The sequence below is a fragment of the Macaca mulatta genome, chromosome 11, assembly GCF_049350105.2.
Source record: "Macaca mulatta isolate MMU2019108-1 chromosome 11, T2T-MMU8v2.0, whole genome shotgun sequence".
Taxonomy (NCBI): domain Eukaryota; kingdom Metazoa; phylum Chordata; class Mammalia; order Primates; family Cercopithecidae; genus Macaca; species Macaca mulatta.
Genome location: NC_133416.1, coordinates 135,831,837 through 135,854,835, shown reverse-complemented (window position 1 = coordinate 135,854,835; position 22,999 = coordinate 135,831,837). Strand labels below are relative to the sequence as shown.

The 22,999-nt window shown below is 44.9% G+C and overlaps 1 protein-coding gene across 1 annotated transcript in view; it reads right to left on the bottom strand.

The window, feature by feature from the left end:
• The window catches only part of TMEM132C (transmembrane protein 132C), a 439,369-nt gene that overhangs the window by 242,088 nt on the left and 174,282 nt on the right, over positions 1-22,999 (bottom strand). The gene's annotated exons all lie outside the window — the stretch shown is intronic.

The window sequence follows — 22,999 nt, the reverse complement described above, 5'->3', positions numbered from 1 at the left end:
GATGAGTTCATGTCCTTTGTAGAGACATGGATGCAGCTAGAAACCATCATTCTCAGCAAACTATCGCAAGAACAGAAAACCAAACACCGCATGTTCTCACTCATAGGTGGGAATTGAACAATAAGAACACTTGGACACAGGAAGGGGAACATCACACGCTGGGGCCTATTGTGGGGAGGGGGAAGGGGGAAGGGATAGCATTAGCAGATATACCTAATGTAAATGACGAGTTAATGGGTGCAGCACACCAACATGGCACATGTATACACATGTAACAAACCTGCACGTTGTGCACATGTACCCTAGAACTTAAAGTATAATAAAAAAACAGAAAGTCATGACCTGGCGGAACGATTGGGCTCCATTTGGCTCTAAGCAAGCCATTATTCTAAATTGCCATATGTAGTCAGAAAGTTGAATTTTCGAATGAAAAGTTTAAATGTTGGCCACTAAATTGGTAAAATGTAAACTTTATTTAAGTCGAACAAAGCATGCTTGCAGGTCAAACTGAGCCAATGGCTACCGTTTTTCTTCCCTCTGTTCTAGGATTTTGCTGACTCTCCAGCGCTTCTAAGGACAACTTGGGTCTTTGGGTTTGTAGCTCCCAGAGGGAGGTTGCACTGGCCCCTTCATTCCTGTATTCTCCTCTTCACACATGCTGACTAGTTCTCCATTGCAGCCATGGCATCATTGTCTCAACTCTAGGCCCTTCTCTCACTTTGAATTCCACCTCCCCGCCCTGTTCTGTCTTTATTTAAAATTTAGATATATGGTTCTGTATGGTTTTTTGGCATTAATTTTGATTTTTCAAAAATATTTTATTTTCAAGCAATATTATCTTTACTCTGGAGTCTTTTGGAGGCCCCTTCAACCTCATGCCCAGTGCTTCACCTCACCTGCCCCTATCCCCGGGCCTCCCCTCACCTGTGCACATCCTCCTTTCCAGACACACCCTCATCACAGCCCTGCTGCGAGGCAATCAGCAGCCGGCTAACTGAGCACCCCATGCCGCAGTCCCACAGCTGAGAGCCTCACATGCATGTAGTTGGGCTCTGCACCTTAAAGCATGGCATGCTTACTGCCACACTTGAGGGTGTTATTTTGGCCTTTGGGACCGTCACACCACACCTAAGCAGAGTCTCACTCCAGTGCTTGTGAGGGCAGGCCTGGGTTCAGGGTAGGATGAGACAGGAAACCCCAAGCAGGCCCTCACTGCGTGCCTAGTAGAACGGATTGTGCTGGTGTCACCTGGCGGACGCCTGGCTGTGGACAGTGCTGGGCATGTCAAGTGTGCTCAAGAGTATCTCTCATGTGAATAAAGAAATGAAGAGGCCGTGGCGGTGGCTCACGCCTGTAACCCCAGCACTTTGGGAGGTCGAGGCGGGTGGATCACATGAGGTCAGGAGTTCGAAACCAGCCCGGCCAACATGGTGAAACCCCATCTCTACTAAAAATACAAAAGATTAGCTGGGCGTGGTGGTGGGCGTCTTTAATCTCAGCTACTCGCGAGGCTGAGTCAGGAGAATGGCTTGAACCTGGGAGGCGGAGCTTGCAGTGAGCCGAGATCGCGCCATTGCACTCCAGCCTGGGTGGGTGACAGAGTGAGACACTGTCAAAAAAAAAAAAAAAGAGAGAAATGAAGAATGATCAGGATGATGAACAGCTTATCTGTGTGGCTGTCTCCTTACCAGGGATTTAAAGAAGGAGACATTTAGACAGAAGAAACAGAGATCTGACCCTGCTTACGGACTGACAAGCATGGGAGGACGCCTCAAGGGACGCTTTGGGCAGAAAGCACGCCCAAGCCTCGGGAAAACGGGAAATTCCTCCTGGATCTACTCTCCTCCTTCTCTCCCCTCTCTGTGTCTGCTTCTGTCCTTCTCTCTCTCATCTCCATTCACTCACTGGCAAGTGCACCCCTCACTGTTGTCCCTAAGTGGTGCCTGAGGTCCTTATGCTCACACAGCTTTGCAGGTCTGCTCTTCCTATCCTTGTTATGTTTTGTGTTCTATTTATTTTCTTCCTTTCTTCCTTCCTCCTTCTCTTCCCCTTCCCTCCCTCCCTCCCCCCTCCCCCACTTCCTCCCTCCCTCCCTCCCCTTTCCTTCCTTCCTTCCCTCCCTCCCTCCCTCCCTCCCTCCCCCCACTCCCTCCCTCCCTCCCTCCCTCCCTCCCTCCCTCCTTCCTTCCTTCCTTCCTTCCTTCCTTCCTTCCTTCCTTCCTTCCTTCCCTCCTTCCTCTCTTTCTCTCTTTCCAGACAGGGTCTTGCTCTGCTGCCCAGGCTACAGTGCAGTAGCACAATCATAACCCACTGAAGTCCCAAACTCCTGGATTTGAGAGATCCTCCCGTCTCAGCCTCCTGAGTAGCTGAGACCACAGACATGTGCCACCATGTCTGGCTAATTATTTACTTATTTATTCATTTTTTTATAGAGATGGGGGTCTCGCTATTTTTCCCAGGCTGGTCTCAAACCATCCTCCTGGCCTCAAGTGATCCTCCTGCCTCAGCCTCCCAAAGCCCTGGGATTACGGGTGTGAGCCACATGCTACATTCTATTTTCAAATGCCCTAAGAGGAGACAGGGTCAGCCCAGTCTGGGTGAGATCACCTGCTCCTGGTCCATCAGCTAAGGTCTGGGGATCTGGCTCATGCTGAATATCATGCAGCCCCCACCAGGATATGGGCAGGGCCAACTGTAGCGCATTCAGGAGAAAAGGGGATGTCCAAGGCAGTCCTTGCCTCGCTGGTGTATCAGTCCTGAAGAGTGTTACCCTTGGAAGCACCATTGAATGCATGGGCTCCCTTTGCTCGTGAACGGTGTTCTCCAAGGCTGACGGTGGAGGAAAGATCAAAGAAACGAATGACTCACAACGGAAGTGGGGAAGTGTTGCCTGAAGTGACATCAGGAGATTAGGTGTCTAGACAGAACTTAGCGTGGGGGACACTGTTGGCCAATCACTAAACACGGTTTCTGGTCTCCTCCCTTGTCTGTTGAAATACCTGTGTTATTTAGGGGAGGGTCAGCTGCTGGGAAAAGCAAATGCCAGAGTGTCAGTGGTTTAACATGATACAGGTTTATTTATGACTCACACACGAATCCAAGGTGGGCCCATGGCTGGAGGGTTGGTTTCCTGCATGTGGCCATTCAACCTGCATCTTAGAGTTTGCCCACTCCCTAGGGCCTCAGTGTCCTCTGTATCCAGCCACAGATAAGGAGGGAGGGAGTAGGGAAGGCACACAAATGGGGCACAGAAGCAATACAGGCCAGCTCTGCTCACCTTAGATGGACAAGAGCCTGTGTGTATCTCATGGCACAACGAGATGGGAGAGGAATGGGGAAAATAAGCTCTGGCCAGGCAGGCCCTTCCAGGGACATGCTTCAATAAGAACAGGGAAGCATGGGCCGGGTGCAGTGGGTCACACCTGTAATCTCAGCACTTTGGGAGACTGAGGCGGGTGGATCACCTGAGGTCAGGAGTTCGAGACCAGCCTGGTCAACATGGGGAAACCCCATCTCTACCAAAAATACAAAAATTAGCCAGGTGTGGTGGTGCATGCCTGTCATCCCAGCTACTTGGGAGGCTGAGGCAGGAGAATCGTTTGAACCCAGGAGGTGGAGGTTGCAGTGAGCTGAGATCATGCTGTTGCACTCCAGCCTGGGCAACAAGAGAGAAACTCCATCTCAAAAAAAAAAAAAGAGAAAGAAAGAAATAAAAAGAGAAGCGTGAGTTTTTGGTAAACCACCATCATAGATGCTGAAAGAAGAAAGTACCAACTTCCCCAGAGTCCACAGCAAGCAGATGAGGCTGTCTGATATAATTGCGGTAGGTTATATATAAAGACGAGGCCATGTGATATAGTTGCAGTTGGTTATATATAATTGGAAGTGGCTGGAAGACCTCCAGGCTAACTTTTGCTTTTCGGATAGGAAGGAAAGTCATAGCTTCGGCCAGGATGTCTCCTTTCCTCCTGCTCGTCTGGAGCAGCCATCTGCAGCCACGAGGCAGAGACCAAGTGCATGGCAGATTCAAGAATCAAAGCCTGGAGCAGCCATCTGCAGCCACGAGGCAGAGACCAAGTGCATGGCAGATTCAAGAATCAAAGCGTGGACGAGGCTGGGCTGCTCAGCTGGGGCTACCTACTTCCAGGTGTATTGATCCATGAGAAAAACAACCCACTATTTGTTTAAGCTGCCATTATTGGGGAGTTCTGGTACTTGCAGCCCAAAGCATTCCTAACTGTTGCACCCACACTGGGGCTCTCATCTTCTTTCTCTTCCTCCAAAATAAGTATTACAGACCTTCATCAAGGTTACAAGCATTCCTCTTTGTGGCTTATGCATATATGGGCCTGTGGACAGTTTTGCTCCCTGCTACTGATTTAGGGACTTTTACAAGTTTCTAAATGAAATAAAAGAAAAAAAAATGAAATAAGAAGAGATCAAAGAGTTAGAGTGTGGCTTTCCTTCAGGAGGAAGAGCTCTGCAGAATGCCAGATCCTTTCACGTCTTCACCGTGGTGAAGTTTCGTTTCTATAAAAATATTTAGCTTTTCTATTTTACATTACAAACAATTTTGGGAAAAGCAGCAATAAATACACAAGAACTGCAAAGGAAAACCATGAATGCTCAAATAGGGAAATAAAAAGTCTGACAGCAGTGTTTTTTCTCTGGGGATTGTTTCAACAGCCTGCTGCACATTGTTTTTTCTTTCTCAGGTCTGCTGATACCTCCACTGTCTCCCCGGTGGAATACCACCTTTACTTTGGGAGGCCAAGGCTGGCGGATTACCTGAGGTCGGGAGTTCGAGACCAGCCTGACCAACAAGGAGAAACCCCATCTATACTAAAAAATACAAAAATTAGCAGGGTGTGGTGGCTGGTGCTTGTAATCCCAGCTATTCGGGAGGCTTAGGCAGGGAGAATTGCTTGAACCCAGGAGGTGGAGGTTGCAGTGAGCCAATATTGCACCAGTGCACTCCAGCCTGGGTGACAGAGCAAGACTCTGTCTCAAACAAACAAACAATCAAACAAACAAAACAGATGCAAAATAGAAGCTGTACATATTCCCAGAGCTCCAAGGAGGCTGGATTGCAGAGTGAAGAAGGCACCCACCTTCTGCTGAACACACAGAAAATGAGGCAGCTGCTCCAATCTGTGTTTGCAACAGAAGCCTTTGCGGTTAGAATGAGGTGCCATCCAAACAGCACTGAACTCTCTGCCTGAGAAGCCTTTTTATGAGCAGGTCCTAGGTTAGGAACTCCACCACCCCTGGAGAACGGAGTTCCAGAAGGTGGGGCTTGGGAATTAAAGTGAAATAAAGGTAGAGGCCTTTGCGGGGGCTTTGACAGAGAACGACACACCACTATCACCACTATCACATACATTGACTTTGAATGAATTACTCAAAAAATTTCCCTGGGGGCACAAGGCCTATGAGATTCTGAACTGGTAAACAACTGGGTGGGCTGGACATCGGTACCCATCATTCCCTCAATGGAGGCTGCTGGAGCAGTGAACAACCTGTACAACTGTGCACAGTAGTCCTGGGCCATGAGGAAGGAGCTCCCGGAAATGAGGAATAATTAAAACTTCGCTTCATTTTTAAGGGTCTACCACTGACGGTCTTCAGGCCAAGTCCCTTTCTCAGACTGTTTTCTTTTTGTTTGTTTTTGTGGGTGGGATGGGGTGGGGGGTGATATACACAGTTTCAAAATAACTCAAGAGTATTTGAAAATGTCTTCAGAGGGGCCTGTGTGCACTTATCAATTGTCCATAGGCCTCCCCCACCGACTGCTCCTTGTTCCTGATGCTCCCCGCAGTGCACAGTTCTATGTCCCTTGTCTGGGCTCGTGCGGCACCTGATTCAAGAGAATCAGAACATGTAGATTTTCAAATGCCAACTGCCTCTTCTTCCCCTCTTTGAATTAATAGCTGCCAGGAGCAAACTTTGAGGTGCAAGTTACACACAGAGAAGATAAATGGCTTTTTAATTTGGGTCACTGACAAGGTCAGTAACAGAACTCTGTTATTGTTACTTTTTCCTTTTTTTGCAAACATGCCTTCATTAACTTTCTTTTAAAAAACAACACAAAGAAGTCCCAGGCTTTTGATGAACATACATCCTCTCCCTAGCTACTCATTTTCAAATTAAGTCACCGTGGCAGGCCCGAGCCCTGGGAAGCCTGGGGCTGTCTCTGGTTTGCTGCCCTTGTTTCTTGGTAAGGTCTCCATCAAGCATGCCCCCCACCCAGCCACTGAGCTAGGAAAAACTCCAATGGCAAAACCCCAAACCTACTGACGGTTGAGTACTCCAAGAGCGCAGTCCAGTGGGTTAGGACAAGAGCGTGCATGAATCTGCCTGGTCAAATACGGCCAAATGGAAAGCAGCTACCCCTCCCTGCAAACTTGCACTCATTGACCAACATCTGTAGCTTTGGTTTGTCCAACACCCATTCTCCCTTTTTCTGGTGACAACTTTTATTTTCTTTTGGGTAGCCATGCTTACTCAGTGGGGTGGCAATGAGTGGCACTGCCTGGGGCACTGGGACTGACCCATGCTCTAGCTCTCAGGGTGAGTACAATACTCAAGCCAGGCCAAGTGATTCACAGGAATGGGTTCAGGAACAGCCGGATGGACTAATAGGACCCACTAAGAAGCAGCTCCAAGACTTTGGCTGGAACAAATGAACTTACTAAGTTGAAAATACATAGGTCTGGATTCGCTGGTGGCCACATGGCTACCCTGTGAGGAGAGGCTGCCTGAGAATGAAGCCATCACAGAAGAAAGCAGGGGTGAGAGATGGGTCTAAAGGCAGTCCCAATGACACTGTCACTGGCCTTGATCCAGCCATGCCTGAAGTTTGTTCTACCAGAGTTTTTATTTAGATGGCCCACTATTTCCCCCTTCTTCTCCCCTGAGACAGCTTCATTTGGGCTTCTGTCACTTATAAGTGAAATTGTTCTAGCTAGTTATTCTATCTCCCAAGCAGTTCTCTTCTGCAGAATTTACTGGGAAATCCTGACTAGGAATCTCCAAATTTGTTAACTTCTAATATGAACCTTTGTTACTTTTCAATCTGAGACTCCAGACTCTGCCCTCCCTGAACTTTCAGGCCTTATTTTTAACACTTGCTGGATAGCACTCGGAGGTGCCAAGAGAATCTCAAATTCAAATAAATTTAAGAGAGCATTCTTTTTTCCCTCCCCCTCTTTTTTTTTTTTTTTGAGACAGAGTAAGACTCTGTTGCCAGGCTACAAGCTCCGCCTCCCAGGTTCAAGTGATTCCCCTGCCTCAGCCTCCCGAGTAGCTGGGATTACAGGCACTCACCACCACACCCAGCTAATTTTTGTATTTTTAGTAGAGACAGTTTCACCATCTTGGCCAGGCTGGTCTTGAACTCCTGACCTTGTGATCCAACCACCTTGCCCTCCCAAAGTGCTGGGATTACAGGCATGAGCCACCGTGCCTGGCCCAAGAAGGCATTCATTACCTTCCCCTCAACACTTGGTCTTTTGTCTGTTTTTCTTATTTTCACCAATGACACCACTATCATCCAGGAGAGAGACTTCAGAGTCATGCTCTATCTTCTAACTCCTTTTAGCCCTGACATCCTATCACCGACTTCTAGCAACCAACAACCAAATCCTAGAGTCTCTCAAACCCAGGTCCTCTACTCTACCCCAGCCACAGTGACCTCATCCAGGCCCTCCTGATCTCTCAGCATGGGTACCAGGCTCTGAGGGAGGCTTTCATATGGCCAGCAGTGCAGAACAAAGACTTTGGTTCACATTCATGGAACTTAGATCCTTCCTAACTGTGTGATTCAGGGCTCTCAATGGCTGGATTCTCTCATCAGTCAAACATGGAAATTAGAGGTAGGCAGAGAATGCTCACCTCCGCCTCCACTATTCCCCATTCTCTCCGAAGGGGCTGTTGGTCCAGTCTTCCCCTTCCATACCTCCTCCAAGGCTGCAGTGGGACCTTCTAAATTCAGTTGTAATAACCTGATACTCCCCTGTCTAAAACCTCCGGTACTGCAGACTTCCAGTGGTCTCAATGATTTACTCTCCATTTCTTCTATAAGAAAAGAACCTTCAGTTTGTAGCTGGGCCACCTGGCCACTGGACTTAATGTCAATGAAAAACTACATTCCCCAGCCTCCCTTGCAGACAGGTGTCTAATTAATTCCGGAGACGTCAGTGGAAGTGAAAGAGGCAATGCGTAGATGGAGCTCTTAAAACAGGGACTTGCCAGAGCAGAGAAGCCCAGCCTGCACTGTGAGTGTCTCTTCCGGACTCCACATTCAGTTTACTTGGTGTTGGTAGCTTGAAATTGGCGATGGTGGGAATATTTACACCATGGAAACTGGCAAAAGCAACCAATCAACCTCCTCTGTCCCCCAGCAGAGATCTGGTTGTTAAACACTTACTGGCACACCACGACTTTTACATGAAGGGGTGAGCCCTTCCTGTCCCATTTCTCCTCCTTCCCCATGATGGGAAAAGGTGCCTGGTGGTAGTCAATGGGCAAAGGGGACCATGTTACAGGGACAATGGAGCAAGAATGAGAGGAATCCTGGGTCCCCAACACCACAAAGTGACTACACAACCCAAAACAGCTCACAGCTGGATGGTATGTGAGCAAGAAAGAAGGAAATAAAATTAAGAAAATAAATTGTATTTTGTCCAACTCATTAATATTTTGGGTTTCCATTATAGCAGTGTTTATAATATATACTGTAATAAATATATAATCTATATAAGTTTAGTATTATAATTATATAATTATAATACTAAATATTTTATTACAATTATATAATTATAATACTAAATATTCTTATATTATAATACTATCACTACATGATATATTATAATTATATAATAACACTAAGATATAAATGTGAGATATTCTAATTATATATAAGATACAGAAAATGAATTACAATATATAATCAATCTATTAACTGTAATATCTCCCTATTGTGTACAACAGATATTTTTCAAAATGGGGTTCACTGCCAGGTTTTGTCTGGCTTATTGAGCACATAAAAACAAACTGTTGAACTAAAATTTACATACTGCATTTTAAACAGATGGATTTCTGGCTTTATAGGAGAAACTGGAAGATTTGACAACTCCCATGGTCATGTGGCCGGCAGTGCAGAACAGGGACACTGGTCCACATTCGTTGAACTTAGATCCTTACTAACTGCGTGATCCAGGGCTCTCAATGACTGGATTCTCTCATCAGTTGAATATGAAAATTAGAGGGATGCAGAAAATGCTTATCTCCGTCCCACTATTCCCCATTTTCTTAAACGTGGCCCATTTCTCACGGACCTTTGAAGTGTGAATCCCAGTTCATGGGACAATGGCCTTGAATGAGTAACTTAACCTCTCCGTGCCCAGCATTAACCTCAGTAAACTCTGCATAGCACTAGTGCCCACTTCATAGGTTGGCTTTGAGAGCGAAATAAAATAGATACCATTAGGCATCACTAGAGTGCCTAATTTTTTTTTTTTTTTTTTTTTTTTTTACAGACTGAGAATCTCAAATTTCGATGACAGAATGCTGCAATCAAAACTCTCAAACAATGTTGGTGGTACTGCCAAGTGGTATAACCACTTTGAAAAACTGGCAGTTTCTAAAAAAGTGAAAAATATGCTTGCTTACCCTATGAGCAGCAATTTCACTCCATGATATATGAAAACATATATCCACACAAAAACATGCATATAAATATTCATAGCAGCTTTATGCATTGTAGCCCAAACTGGAGGCCACCAGATGAATGATAAGCAAATTGCAGTGTATTCGTACAAGGAAGTGAGCTTTGCAATGAAGGAATGATATACTCATACATGCAACAACATGGATGAATCCCAAAGACATGCGGAGCTAAGGAAGCCAGCAAAAATAGTATGTTATATAAGAATCCATTTATATGAAGTTAAAGAAGAGGAAAAACTCATCCATGTTGATAGAAATCAGGACAGTGGGTGCTTCGGCATGGGGCACATGGGGTTATCTGTCAGGGAACATGGAGAGATTTACTGGAATAATGAAATTGTTCTATGTCTTCTTAGAGGTATGGGTTACATGGGTGTATGCTTTTATCAAAAGTAACCAGAGGCCAGGTGTGGTAGCTCACGTTTGTAATCCCTGTACTTTGAAAGGCCAATGTGGGCGAATCACTTGAGCACAAGAGTTTGCAACCAGCGTGGGTAACATGGTGAAATCCTATCTCTATCAAAAATACAAAAAATTAGCAGGGCATGGTGGCAGGCACCTGTGGTCCCAGCTACTTAGGAGGCTGAGCTGGGAGAATCACTTGAGCCTGGGACATTGAGGCTGCAGTGAGCCAATATTGAGACACTGAACTCCAGCCTGGGTGACAGAGCAAGACCTTTGCTAAAAAAAAAAAAAAAAAAAAAAAAAAAAAAAAAAAAGAGAGAGAAAAGAAGAAAAAAAAAAGCTAATCAGACCATAGAATTAAGATCTGTGCATTTTAATGCAGTCAATTATGTCAATAAAAATAAGGGAAAATATGAAACAAGCAAAGTCCATGCAAATCAAGCAAACATCTCTGAAGACAACATTGGGTCTCAGATTTAGTCTTTGTGTGTCTGCTGTCAAGATTCTGTTGCCTGAAACTAAGAGAGCTGGTTCCTGAAAGAGCCCACGTGGTGTGTAGGCTGCCATTCTCCCTCTGGGGCCGGGCAGATATCAACAACCAACGTCCTCCTCTCTCCTTCACTCAGGCATGGCCTCAGAATCCTCCGCAACACAGAAGCCCAAGCCTTTCCTGCAAATGGAGCCAAGCTGACGTACTTGCCATCTGGTAGTAGAAACGTGAGCTTCCAGAGTACAAGACTGAAATCTCATTTATCTTTGTTTTATAAACACTCAGCACAAGATATGACACAGATGTTCTCTGAATCCATGCTTCAGTGAACTTCTTCTCCTTGCTGCTGGGGCCACAGTCTGAGTTCACAGGAGCCAATCTACCCCCAGGCTCCCCCATAGCCCATAAGTCAGCCTGGATTGTTGTGCCCTGGCCCACACCTGTTTTGTCTTTGTTTTCTTGACTTTTCTCTCCTAGGGCTGGGAGCGCGCAACCTGTCATCTATGAACACCAATACAATGGATGTCACGTTTACTTATCACCCACAGAATAAGATCATATGTTTCTATTATAATATGTTTCTATTCATGACCAAAATGGCTTGTAGTGGAAAATCTGCTTTCCCCAGCAATGGGAGTAAGGCACACTGTCTCCTGAACATGTTTACCATCACATACATGTCTCAGTGGAAGAAAGGGTGTTTCTCTCACGATGAATAAGGCTGCTCAGCTCCATCCTGCTTACTGGTTCCCTTGTCATCTTTCAGGACCACAATACAGCTTCAGTAGGCCACATATTCCCCTCCTGAACCTGAGCTCAGACGGCCGGGCTGCAAAGCATACACTTGCCTCCAACCTTCCCACTTCTGTTTCAGGAATTAACCGCTTCCTCTGTGTGGGGAGAGCCTGGTCTCAAGTAAAACTGAATTCAGGTGGTAGACCCAGTCACTGCAGACCCACTTAATTGGATTTGGCAGCCACGATTTATTTACCTGGCAGCTCTTTGCTTCAAGCTGTAATCACACCTAAGACTCATCTTCTCTTGAGCTTGCTTGGAGTACCAAAAATTCAGATTTTTCTTGACACTCTGTAGTCACAGCAGAAAAGGGAAGGGCAAGGAAGAAATCACAAAGGACTTGAAAACATTTAGTTATATGGCCTCAAGTTTCTACCTTTCACACTTAATTTGGCTGATTTGGTGGACATGAGGAGGAAGAAAATCAGTGTGCAGTATCTGAACCCTGCCACTGCCCACAGGCAAGTCAACCCCACCTGCTCTATGCCTCTCGGCCAATTGTAACAGGGGACAGGGTCAATTGCCTTCTTCAGGGAGACTGCAGGCCCCTGTCTCCATGACAACCCGTCCTCAGGACCAGGGCAGGTGAGACACCAGAACTCAGGCATGTGTCGGAAGCCACAGTACCTTTGAATATCTGTTTGCACACAAACCTCTTCTTGAATCTGTCTTCTATGTTTGCTTTGATTCTCCTGTTTTGGCTTGGATCACACATGGTGGACAGTCCAGCTCAGCACTGAGCCAAGAGTCAGCATCAACTCCAAGCCGCATGAGTGCTCCATCCTGAAGGTCCTGCCCAGGGGGTCTTTCAGGAAACTCAGCCCCAGCGTACACCTCTGCATCCTCCCTCATGGGAGACCCCAAGTGAGAACTGCCCAGCCACGCCTTGCCCCACAAAGTTAGAGGCAAAACCAAATGGTCATTTTAAGCTTCTATATTTCTGAGTAATTTGTACACAACAATAGGAATCTGAAAACCAATCACATCAGCTTCTGGAGCTGGGGGTGAAATTCACATTTCCTGAAGTACAGGGATAGATGAGAAAGAGTAAATCCGTGGACCTGAACTTCATTAGGATGCTGTTAAGATGAAGGAAGTGGATGCTGCGTAGGCCACCAGCAGTATTTTCTATAACTTTGAAAAATTCAATGCATTAACCTCCTGTGAATTAATATGTGCAAAGCATTAACACAGTGCCAAGCATATAATAAGAACTTGATGAATGATAGTTATTTATATTATTATTATTCGATGTGTGAATGTGCTTAAGAGTTTCTTATATACCTTCCCAAGGAGCTCATGAGTATAATTTGGTTATCTTGTCTATATCCTTGTGAATCTAGATGGGCAAATACATGCAGAAGGAAAGAAGTATAAATTTTCCTTTCAAATCAAAAGGGCCCCCTTTGCTAGATCTTTTTCACATTAGGTCTTTTGTCTCCTTCTGCACCTTCTGATCTGTGGTCTCCACACGTCTCCTTCACGTGTCACAGCTGTCTCTCCCCATACTGGGGTTGTTTTTTAATCAAACGTAAGTGTTGAGGTGTTGAGGCTTGTCGTACAAAACGTATCATCTTTCTTGGCTTTCTATAGATGCCCAAAGAGGCAATTCTTCTCCCCTTCCTTCTTCTTATTCTGAAACTGCCCCAGCCTCTGAGGGCTGCTGCCTCACCCCCCAACACACACACACACCAGCCAGAGTCATCCACTTTTCTCTGTATGCTTCCAATCTGTATGTGCTGGTTTGCTCCCAGCTTCGGAAGGTAGGCCATGGTAGATTTTTACCAAAGATGGCTGCAGCCCTCTTTCCCACCCTTCTTGTCTGATTGCAACATGACTTTGTCACTGCTCCCGTCCAGAGTCAAATGTCCCTGTCCTTGATTCTGGGCTGGCTCAGTGACTTTGAACCCGACAGAGTCTACATTTGTTCTCCTGGAACGCTGTGCTGCCATGTCAAGAAGCCTAGGTACAAAGCTGGTGAGACCCAGGAAGGGAGAAACTAGAGAGGTTGAAAGACCACAACGGGAGAAGCCCAGCAGTCCAGCCACCCCCGTGGGAGACCAGACAGGGTGAGGCCATCTGAAATCCTTCACCTTAAATTGCAGCTGCATGAGAAAGTCCAGCCTACACCACCTGGAGCAGAGACAAGGCCGCCAGCTGAGCCCTGCCCGGCCAACCCAGAGAATCAAGAGCCGGTGAAGCAGCTGCTCGTTGAAGCCACTGTGTTCTGGAGTGGCTGCCATGCAGTGCTAGAAAACAGAGACAGGCAACCACCGTCACAGGGACACTCCGTCACACTGCAGTCCTTAAAGAATCAACAGGGTCTTGTCTGCCATTTCCTCCTTCAGTTACTACTTTCGGAGTAGAAGGCAGGTGTTAGAAGCTCCCTGGAAGAGCCAGGTGTGTATCCCCATCTTTCTACATCCATCTACTACCATTTCTATAGTTTACATGACGTTTTTCTTTACAGTCTGCCTTTTTAACTTACGCATTTACTACAAAATAAAACTTCATAGTATCTTCATAGATGAAAAACTCATGCTACTGGATAAAAAATGAAAGGCCACCCTAATGACACGTATGTAATCATGACCATTTAATTATTAAATGGTATATTTATAATTAATATCATTTAAAGATCTGGATCGGTGGACAGCCAGAAACGCACAAATCACATTCTGGAAACATTGCCTTAAGTTTGTTTTTGTTTTTTTTGAGATGGAGTCTCACTCTGTTGCCCAGGCTGGAGTGCAGTGGTATAATCTCAGCTCACTGAAACCTCTGCCTCCCGGGTTCAAGCGATTCTCCTACCTCAGGCCCCCCGAGAGTAGCTGCAATTACAGGCACACCACCATGCCTGGCTAATTTTTGTATTTTTAGTAGAGACAGGGTTTCACCATGTTGGCCAGGCTGGCCTTGAACTCCCAGCGTCAAGTGATCCACCCACCTCGGCCTCCCAAAGTGTTGGGATTACAGGTGTGAGCCACCATGCCCAGCCCACACTGCCTTAAGTATTAACACACTTGCGAAAATCGCGACCAGGCGTGGTGGCTCACACCTGTAATCCCAGCACTTTGGGAGGCCGAGGAGGGAGAATTGCTTGAGTCCAGGCTTTCTATAGAGTCCAGGCAACACGGCAAAACCCTGTCTCTAAAAAAAATACAAAAATTAGCTGGGTGTGGTGGTGCATGGAACTACATGGAACTGGGGTGGTGGAACTACAGCCATGCGCCACCACACCGAGGTGGGAGGATCACTTGAGCCTGGGAAGGGAAGGATGCAGTGAGCTGTGATTGTGCCACTGCACTCCAGCCTGGGTGACAGAGTGAGAAAAACCCTGTACCAAAAATAATCATAATAATAATTGCATCTTTTATTTAAAAAAAAAAGAAAATTGCTTGACCTTCTACATTTTGACTTCCTTCTCTTTTTCAAATTATTTCCGGATATAAGACTTGGTAAATAAGTCTTGGTAAATACTTAAAATTTAATTTTTGTTCTTTGCACTTATCACTGTAGTTTTAAGTGACTTTATTTTGTTGTCTGATGGTTGTCCACTTACCCGTAGAGTGTAAGCTCCATTGGGTCCCTTCTTTTGTCTGTTCTGCTCACTCTTGACTGCCCAAGGTGGAGAGCTAACACTTAGTAGCTGCTTAATAAATATGTATTGACTAAAGGAATGAATGAATAAATTAATGACTTGTGGCACAAAGCCTCCAACTCACCCCACCCATCAGGAGGAAACTTGTTTGATTTTTAAAGACTCTCCTGGGAATTTCTTTTTCATAAATCAATATTGTTTGTACAGACCCAAAGTGCAATGCTTACTCCCCTTCATATTTTAGTCAGTGTCGCAATACATTTTTGATGGTGTATTTATTTTCTGCCAAGTAACAATAGGTCTCATGAAAAATGAGTGGCCCTGAACATTGGAATGTGCGAGGAAGAATAATGGGTTGATTAATGAACCTCACAAAATATGCAGCCCTCTTTCCTGCTGGGGGTAGCAGGCGGAGACTTACACAAATTAAAAAGGATGAAGAGGATCAATTTTCTAGAAATTGGAAAGCAAAGGAAGCCTGGGAAAAATCAAAGGCACATTTTTAGCTGTAGATGCTTGTGTCTTTTCTTTCTCTTAAACTTAGGACAAACAGGAAAAACAATATTTCTCCCTTGTTTCATTTATTATTTTATCTTGTCTTCCCCTGATGCTCAAAGATAGAAAAGGGCAGTCTAGAAACGTAAAACTGGTTTATTTTTGTATTTTTTTTTTCTAAAAGAGACGAACACCTTAGTAGCCAAACATCTACATTTTTTAGCAAAAGTAAACAGCAAATAACCCAAATCTCTGATACCAATCTTTCAATGGGGCTTTTACTCTCTGGCTAGAGAGCCACAAACAAAAAACTTTGAATCTATTTTTGTTTTCAATAAAAATCTTGTTTAACAGCATCATGAATATTCATGCTTTCGGCTTACTTCCAAATAAAAACAAGAGAAGCCAAATGAAACAAGAAAAAAAGAAAAAGTAGTTCACTCAGCTGCACAAAGGTTTGAAGGACAAGATTTTATATTTTGAGGCATGTGCATCAATTAATAAAAAAGAAAAACAAGGAAAAAAATAACTCGCAATAATCAGAGCACAAAGAGTGCCAGCATCCACAGCAGAATTCCTTGAATTTCAGTAATTGCCTTATTCATTTTGCAATTATTTGCTATATTTGAGAACCAACTATCTCATTAGTTATATATTTTTCTGTAAATTGAATTCAACCAAAGTCACTTTTAAAACATGCAGCCTCAGTTCCTTCTGTGCCATCAATACATTTGATAAACGAATTATACTTTTTCTTATACATATGAATACAAATCATAATTAGTAAATAAAAGAGGTGTAACTAAAATTTGGTATCTCACCAGTGGCATGCCTACCATGTTTTTAGAATTATTTACCATAGCCTAGGACATTTTATTGGTCTTTAATCATTCAACAGTCATACGGGTGACCCTCATCTGCTAACGGAATTGGAAATAAAACAGTGAGAAACATAAGGTCCCGAATCTCAAAGCCTCTCTCTTTGGTGCAACTCCAACTCTAAGATGAGTTGGTCTTATTCTATCATTTATTTTTGACCTTGAACACCCAGGAGTCAGGAGTTCAAGGTAAGGCTTCTTAATGTTCCCTGCTATCCAATATGATAGCCAGTAGCCACAAGTGACTCTTAAATTTAAAATTAAACTTAAATAAAATTAAAAATTTAGTTCCTCCATCAAATGAGCCATCTCAAATGCTCAATAACCACTTGCAGCAAGGGGCTGCTTATATGGGCAGCACTGATATGGACTATTACACCACCACACAAAATTCAACCGGGTAGCTCTGCTTCAGAAAGCACAGCGTCTTCCTTTCACACCACTGAGCTACCTTTAGTAACTCACTTGTGAAACTCAGGGCCCCACATCCCTCTCTAGGTGGGCTGGGATCGTCAAATCTTCATAGGCATTGTGGACGTTTCCCTAGAAAATTCTAGCATCTACTACATACTAAATGTAATTCCACTTCCTAGTAAGTCACCTCGTTTCTGCTTCTGTGTGTCAAACGTGCTTCCTCCTCTGGCAAAGAGTTTCTACGTGGAAACGTCGAGTCACCCTCCTGGGAAGCAGCAGCTTTATTTACTTTAATCACTGCATAGCTAAGGAGACACCTGTCAAAAACCCACTGCTAGTTTTGAGACAATGGGATTATTTACAGCATGATTAGGTCGTGCTCTGATGGGTGACACTGTAACACAGTCATAGCCAAGCCCAGTAAGATTGCATCTTCGCGCCTTGCGTATTGGAAAACTGTCATGACATCCCCCATAATGGAATCGTGATAACATCAGACAAGGATGAGGTTTCATCCTGGCTTCAGTCCAAATGGAGAAGTCATCCTAATAAACTGTAAACAGACCCAAAGCATGAACTAATGAGAAGTTATCTGGTCTACTTGTTTCTAGCAGTGGAGTAGGTTAACACAATTAACTTAATGAAGACAAAGACTTAGGCACTGAAATACTATAGTAGACACTGTAAACAAAAACGCCTCCGGGGACCAGGAAAGTAATTTCAGTAAATGAGCAGGCCTGGGAGGCACTATAGGGAGTGACTGGAGCCACGATGCTGTAGAGAGCACACCCCCCCCCAGAGCGGCCGCCATGCTTGTCTCCAAACGCTTGGAGCAGAAAAATGGGCTCAGTTTTCAGACCCTCCGATTTTTAAGAGAAAACAGGAAAACAGCTTCTAAATAAAATTTCTTAATTTTTAAAATATGACACAGGCCCAATAAAACACTCTTTCAAGCCACCAGACTCTAACCCATGTGCTAAGCAAAGTTAATACGAATTGGTTAATATAGAAGAAACAAAGAGTATAATTGCATGTTCAGGTAATCCCTTATGGTAGACTATAAAAAAGGGCATATTTTTCCTTCCCTGTATCCCAAAGTCCCTTAGCAGTTTGACTCTGAAGCTTCTCCTATTAAGAAGTGGGATCTGTGTCCCTATTCCATAAACATGGGATGGACTTGTGATTTGTTGTGTCCGAAAGAAGGTAGCAAAAGCAGTGTTATACCAGTTCCAATCCAGGGCATTGGCTCGACTCTTTCTCTTGGAGCCCTGGGACTTCCATGTAAACAAGCCCAGGCTGGCCTGCTAGATTGTGACACACAGACAGCCCTGAGGCCCCCATCATCCCAGATGATAGCCAGTCACCCCCTACAAGCAGGGCTGCCTAGCTGACTGGCAGTTGACCTCAGACAAATGAGTGAGCCTGGTCAAGAGCAGAAGACCAGCCCATCTGAGCACAGCACAAATGACAGACACAGAATCGCAAGGTAAAGAAATAGTTGCTGCTCTAAGTCATTTGGTTTTCAGAGTGGTTGGTTACGCAAAAAGCTGCCTAACAGTTCAGTAGCTAGATCATTAGGGTTCAAATCCCAGTTCCACCAACTACTAGCTTACGTGATTTTGAAACAGTGACGTAACCTTCAGTGCCTCCCATCAATTTTCACCAGTGACAACTAAAAAAAAAAATTGTCTTACTTTTGCCAAATCTAACATTCAAGCAGGTTGTTTCAGAAATGGGAGAACGTGGTGGGCTTGTTTTAGGAATTATATTACTATGCTTTTTTTAAAAAGCACTTGAAATAGTATCATACAGCTAGGAATGCGGTGACTCTGACTTTTACTTGCTTACGAAGGCCGTATGTTAAATCAGAAATTCAGTGAGCCAGTTGGCAATTTGAAATTAATCATAGTGGGAGTATTTACAGCTGAGAAATGGGCAAATGCTACGTGTAAGGGTTTCTATTTTCCCCTCCCTGAAGAGCTGGTCGTTAAATATTGATCAGAAAACCTCTGTATGCATTCCTTATACACTAATCAAGGCAACAGGTATAGCCTCTTCTTTCATAAATGTTTGTTTTAGAACCTCAGCATTCATTTCCTTTCCTGATGGCACCAAATTATTTTCAGGGAATTACCTCTTGCCTGTTGTACAAAGTCTTGATAAGACAGTAATTTTAAAGGACCGGAGGTGGAAAGAGCCATATTCTCTCTCTCCCTGCCACAGGACAGCCACAGAGTGGTGTGTGGCCAAACTCAGCCAATCATGCTTCTTCCCTGGGAGGATGATGCTTACGTAAGTGGACACAGGTGCGGGAGGGCGGGGCGATCACTGGTCACAATAGCTGCAAGCAAGCGGCCATTTTTGAGCCCTAGCTTTCCAACACCGCCCTGAGAGTTGTTTCCACTCCTTCCACGCACTGCCCAATATGCTCCCCAAAAGTCCCCTTTTCCTTAGCACACGTGTACCAATTGCTGTTGCTTGCAATCCACAACCACGAGACCTCAAAATGGGATTTGGAGACATTTCCCCTACGTCACTCTAGGTCTAGCTCCTTGGATGTTTGCATCCCACAGGCTCTGCATTCATTTATGCATTTTGTATCTGTCTACGCAGCAATGAAACCACTTCTTAGGAAAGAGCAGTGCAATCAGTCCCCAGAGGCAAAGTATGATGGCATTATCAGGTCATTTCATATTACATCTCTGCTTCAGTAATGACTGAATGCAGGTTGGAGTGGCTGAATTACCCTAGCCCTTCTGAAGCATGGGGTCTCATGCCTGTTATAATGGGAGATGCAAAAGCAATCAAGGACAAAGATAGCCTCAGAATTTAGAGGTCTGCAAAGCTAATCTACTTAAGGTGCAAACCCATGCTGCTTTCTTTTAAGGTTACTATTGACTCCAGTCAATAGGTGTTTGCTAAATAGTTGATTAAAGGACTGAGATGGAGAAATTTAAATGCCTTTGGGAAAAATGGGAGAATGGGCATCTTGTGATTGGGAAAGTTTGGTATTTGCAAATGTGTGGTCACCAGAGTCAGGAATTAGACTTTCTGATGGAAGATGCTTGGCATTTGCAGGCTCAGGGACATCCTACATCCCGTCTGAGCCCTGGCAATTGTCTGCAGCTCACTCCACCAAAAGGCTGGTGCACCTGTCTGTGTCCCTCATGGCCCAGCATCTAGAACTTCTTAGCTCTGAGACTCGAGCTCAGCATATAACAATGACCTCAGAAGGAGGTAGGTCGCTCTTCCCCACTCCACTGCCCTGCGAGGCTGACTGCTGTGAAGTTGCTGCTGATTTCACCTGGTCATGGGGAAAATCAGGCACTCAGTCTATTGAAAACGGGGCCTCCTTACAGCATCTGAGAAGGCAAATAATTTCGGCTGAAGATACACGTCCAAATACTGACAAATCTCACACCATCCCCCTTTGCTTTTTTCTTTTCATAGCGTAAGTGGAGAAAAGGACATAAAGGAAAATGCCGCATTATAAAGTTGTCAGAGGCTTTGTAGATGACAGAGATTAATTATCTCACATTCATTATGACTCAATTATTGTGGTTCTCTGGTGTTTTGTGGCCTCTGCTTTCATGTTCTACAAACAGGGGCTTGGCTGCCTGTCTGAAGATAGAGCATTCTAGAAGCAGTGTGAAGTCCCCAGGGTTGCGGGGTGGGGGGCTTTTAAATCACCATTTACTCTATTATGGAGAGTTCATTCTTATTCCCCGCAGACTTTTCAGCAAGTGCCAGGGCACTGAGAGAGATGCTCCCTGGAGGTCTGTAAACACCAGGCACTCAGGATGAACCCTTCATGAACAAGCCTGGAAAGTGTCTCCAGCAGCAGCCACCTGGGTGCTCAGCAGAGAGACTGCGGATGGTCCGTGGAGCTGAAGAGGAAGGAGCTCATCTCCCATAGCAGACAGGCAGTTTCCCAGGGCTCCCGGGTTCTTCGCTGGACACAAGGGTACCCCAGGACCAAGGCATAGCACCTCCAATAGTGACAACTCCTGACCCATCACACACGGGGCCGGCTCTGCCTAATGTTTACCGAGGGCTTTGAAAGTGCCTCGCAAAAAGACAAAAAGAGCAGCAGGAGCTAAGAGTACCCAACCACAGGAGAGGCAACTGGAAAAGAGGCCACTGGAATCTTCTAAATAGCACCCTCTCTTTTAATGTTGCTTTGTTCAATTCAATTCGAATGTGCATGCCACTGGACTGTTTAAATTAGATGGCCAAATGATAGCAGTCTGGAGGCAAAAGAGTTGTAGTTTTGTTTTTTTGGTTTTTTTTTTTAATGTAACATTTTAACTTTTTCTATGCAAAAGAAAAAAAGTCGACAATTTCCATAGCAACAGGGCTGTTCTCTGCTTTTTTGGGAGACGGTTCAAGAATTAATTTCAGAATTTTGTATGAGGCTTTTCCAGATACAGGTAACTCTTAATTCTTTTTTTTGAGTAATGCTCTTAGTGGCTTCAATTAACCCCGGTGGAGGGAAAGCCTGATCTATTTGCCTTTAAACTTCCGTACAAGGTTCAAACACCTTCCTTTTAGTCTCGCCTATCTCTGTCAGATTGAAAAATATAATTTCTTAATGAGTTCTTTGGTCTTGACTTAAGACCACTTCCCAATGGTCGTTCCTCACAGAGTTAATTGCAGAAACAGCATTCAAGTGCAATCAGAGAGGGAACAGAGAGAGAAACCTCATCAAATACCCGCACCAAGGACGTGGGACCAAGCAAGACTTGCTGAGTCTTTGCTCAGAATAAACAGGAAAGATATTTATTGCCACAATCTTTAGCCAAAGAAGACTGGAGTTTGTTTCTTCTTGGAGTCAGTTGCCTGAATGTGGCCCGACTTGAAAACCAGAGTTTAAGGTTCTGCCTGCATTTGCTACACACATCCCTTCCCAAGTATTTCCCCGTGTGGCTGTCATCAACAGGCCAATGAGAAGAGAATCTGAAAATGTGCTGAATTCACTACCAGTTTGCTCCCTCCCTGCCTGCAAACATCAAGGGCATCTTTACAAAAAGCTCCCCATGTGGTCACAGCAGCCCTCTGGAGGCAGACCTTTGCTGCCCACTCATCCGGAGCCTTCCACCTGGAGAGAAGCACCTTGAGATGCTGTGGGGAATAAAAAGGCACAGCCATGGCTGGAAATGAAGCACAGGCGGGTATTTCCACATTCACAAATCCATGGTGCAAAGATGGTAAACGACAAAAGGTTGGTCCAAAGAGAACGCTACAGAGAACTTGAAGAAGGTGAGATCAGGCTGGGCGTGGTGGCTCCCTCCGGCAATCCCAGCACTTTGGGAGGCTGAGGCGGGAGGATCGCTTGAGCCCAAGAGTTCAAGACCAGTCTGGGCAACACAGCAAAGCCTTCTCTCTACAAAAAAATTTAATTAGCTGGGTGTGGTGGTGCGTGCCTGGAGTTTCAGGTACTTACGAGGCTGGGGCAGGAGAATCACTGGAGTCCAGGAGTTGGAGGCTGCAGTGTGCTACGACTGGTACCTCGGCACTCCAGCCTGGGTGAAAGAGTGAGATTCCAGCTTAACATAAAAAGGTGAGTTCATACCTGGTTGAAGAAAGGGGAACAGGGATGAGAACCAGCAGGAGGCAAGTACTGAACGGCAGGAAGAAGCCCACTTTGTGAAGACAGAGGACCGAGCATTCCAGACAGCTGGAACAGCAACGCCAAGGCCCCCAGGTAGGAATAAACTCTGTGTATTGCAGCAGAAGACAGTGAGCCTTTAGGACTAGCAGTATGGGAAAGAGGGGTGAAAAGCAAGGCTGTAGATGGAGCTGGTCTCAGGCTGTGGGTTTTAGCCTTGTCTGTTCATCAGAGCTATCGAGAGAGACTTTAAAATACAAATAACATCCGGGTGGATCCCAGAGATTCTGATTTCACTGGATTAGGGCAAGGTTCAGCCATTGCTGTTCTTAATTTTTCAAAAAATATTATAACACTATAGAAAAATTAGAAGAATAGTATCATAAATGCATCCAGCTAAATTTGAAAACTTAAAAAATGTTTAAATGTATGCTTTAACATTTTTTTTATTAATTTTTATTTCTTTAGCTTTTGGGGTACAGGTGGTTTTTGGTTTCATGGATAAGTTCTTCAGTGGTGATTTCTGAGATTTCAGTGCCCCTGTGACCTGAGCAGCGTACCCTGTACCCAATATGCAGTCTTTT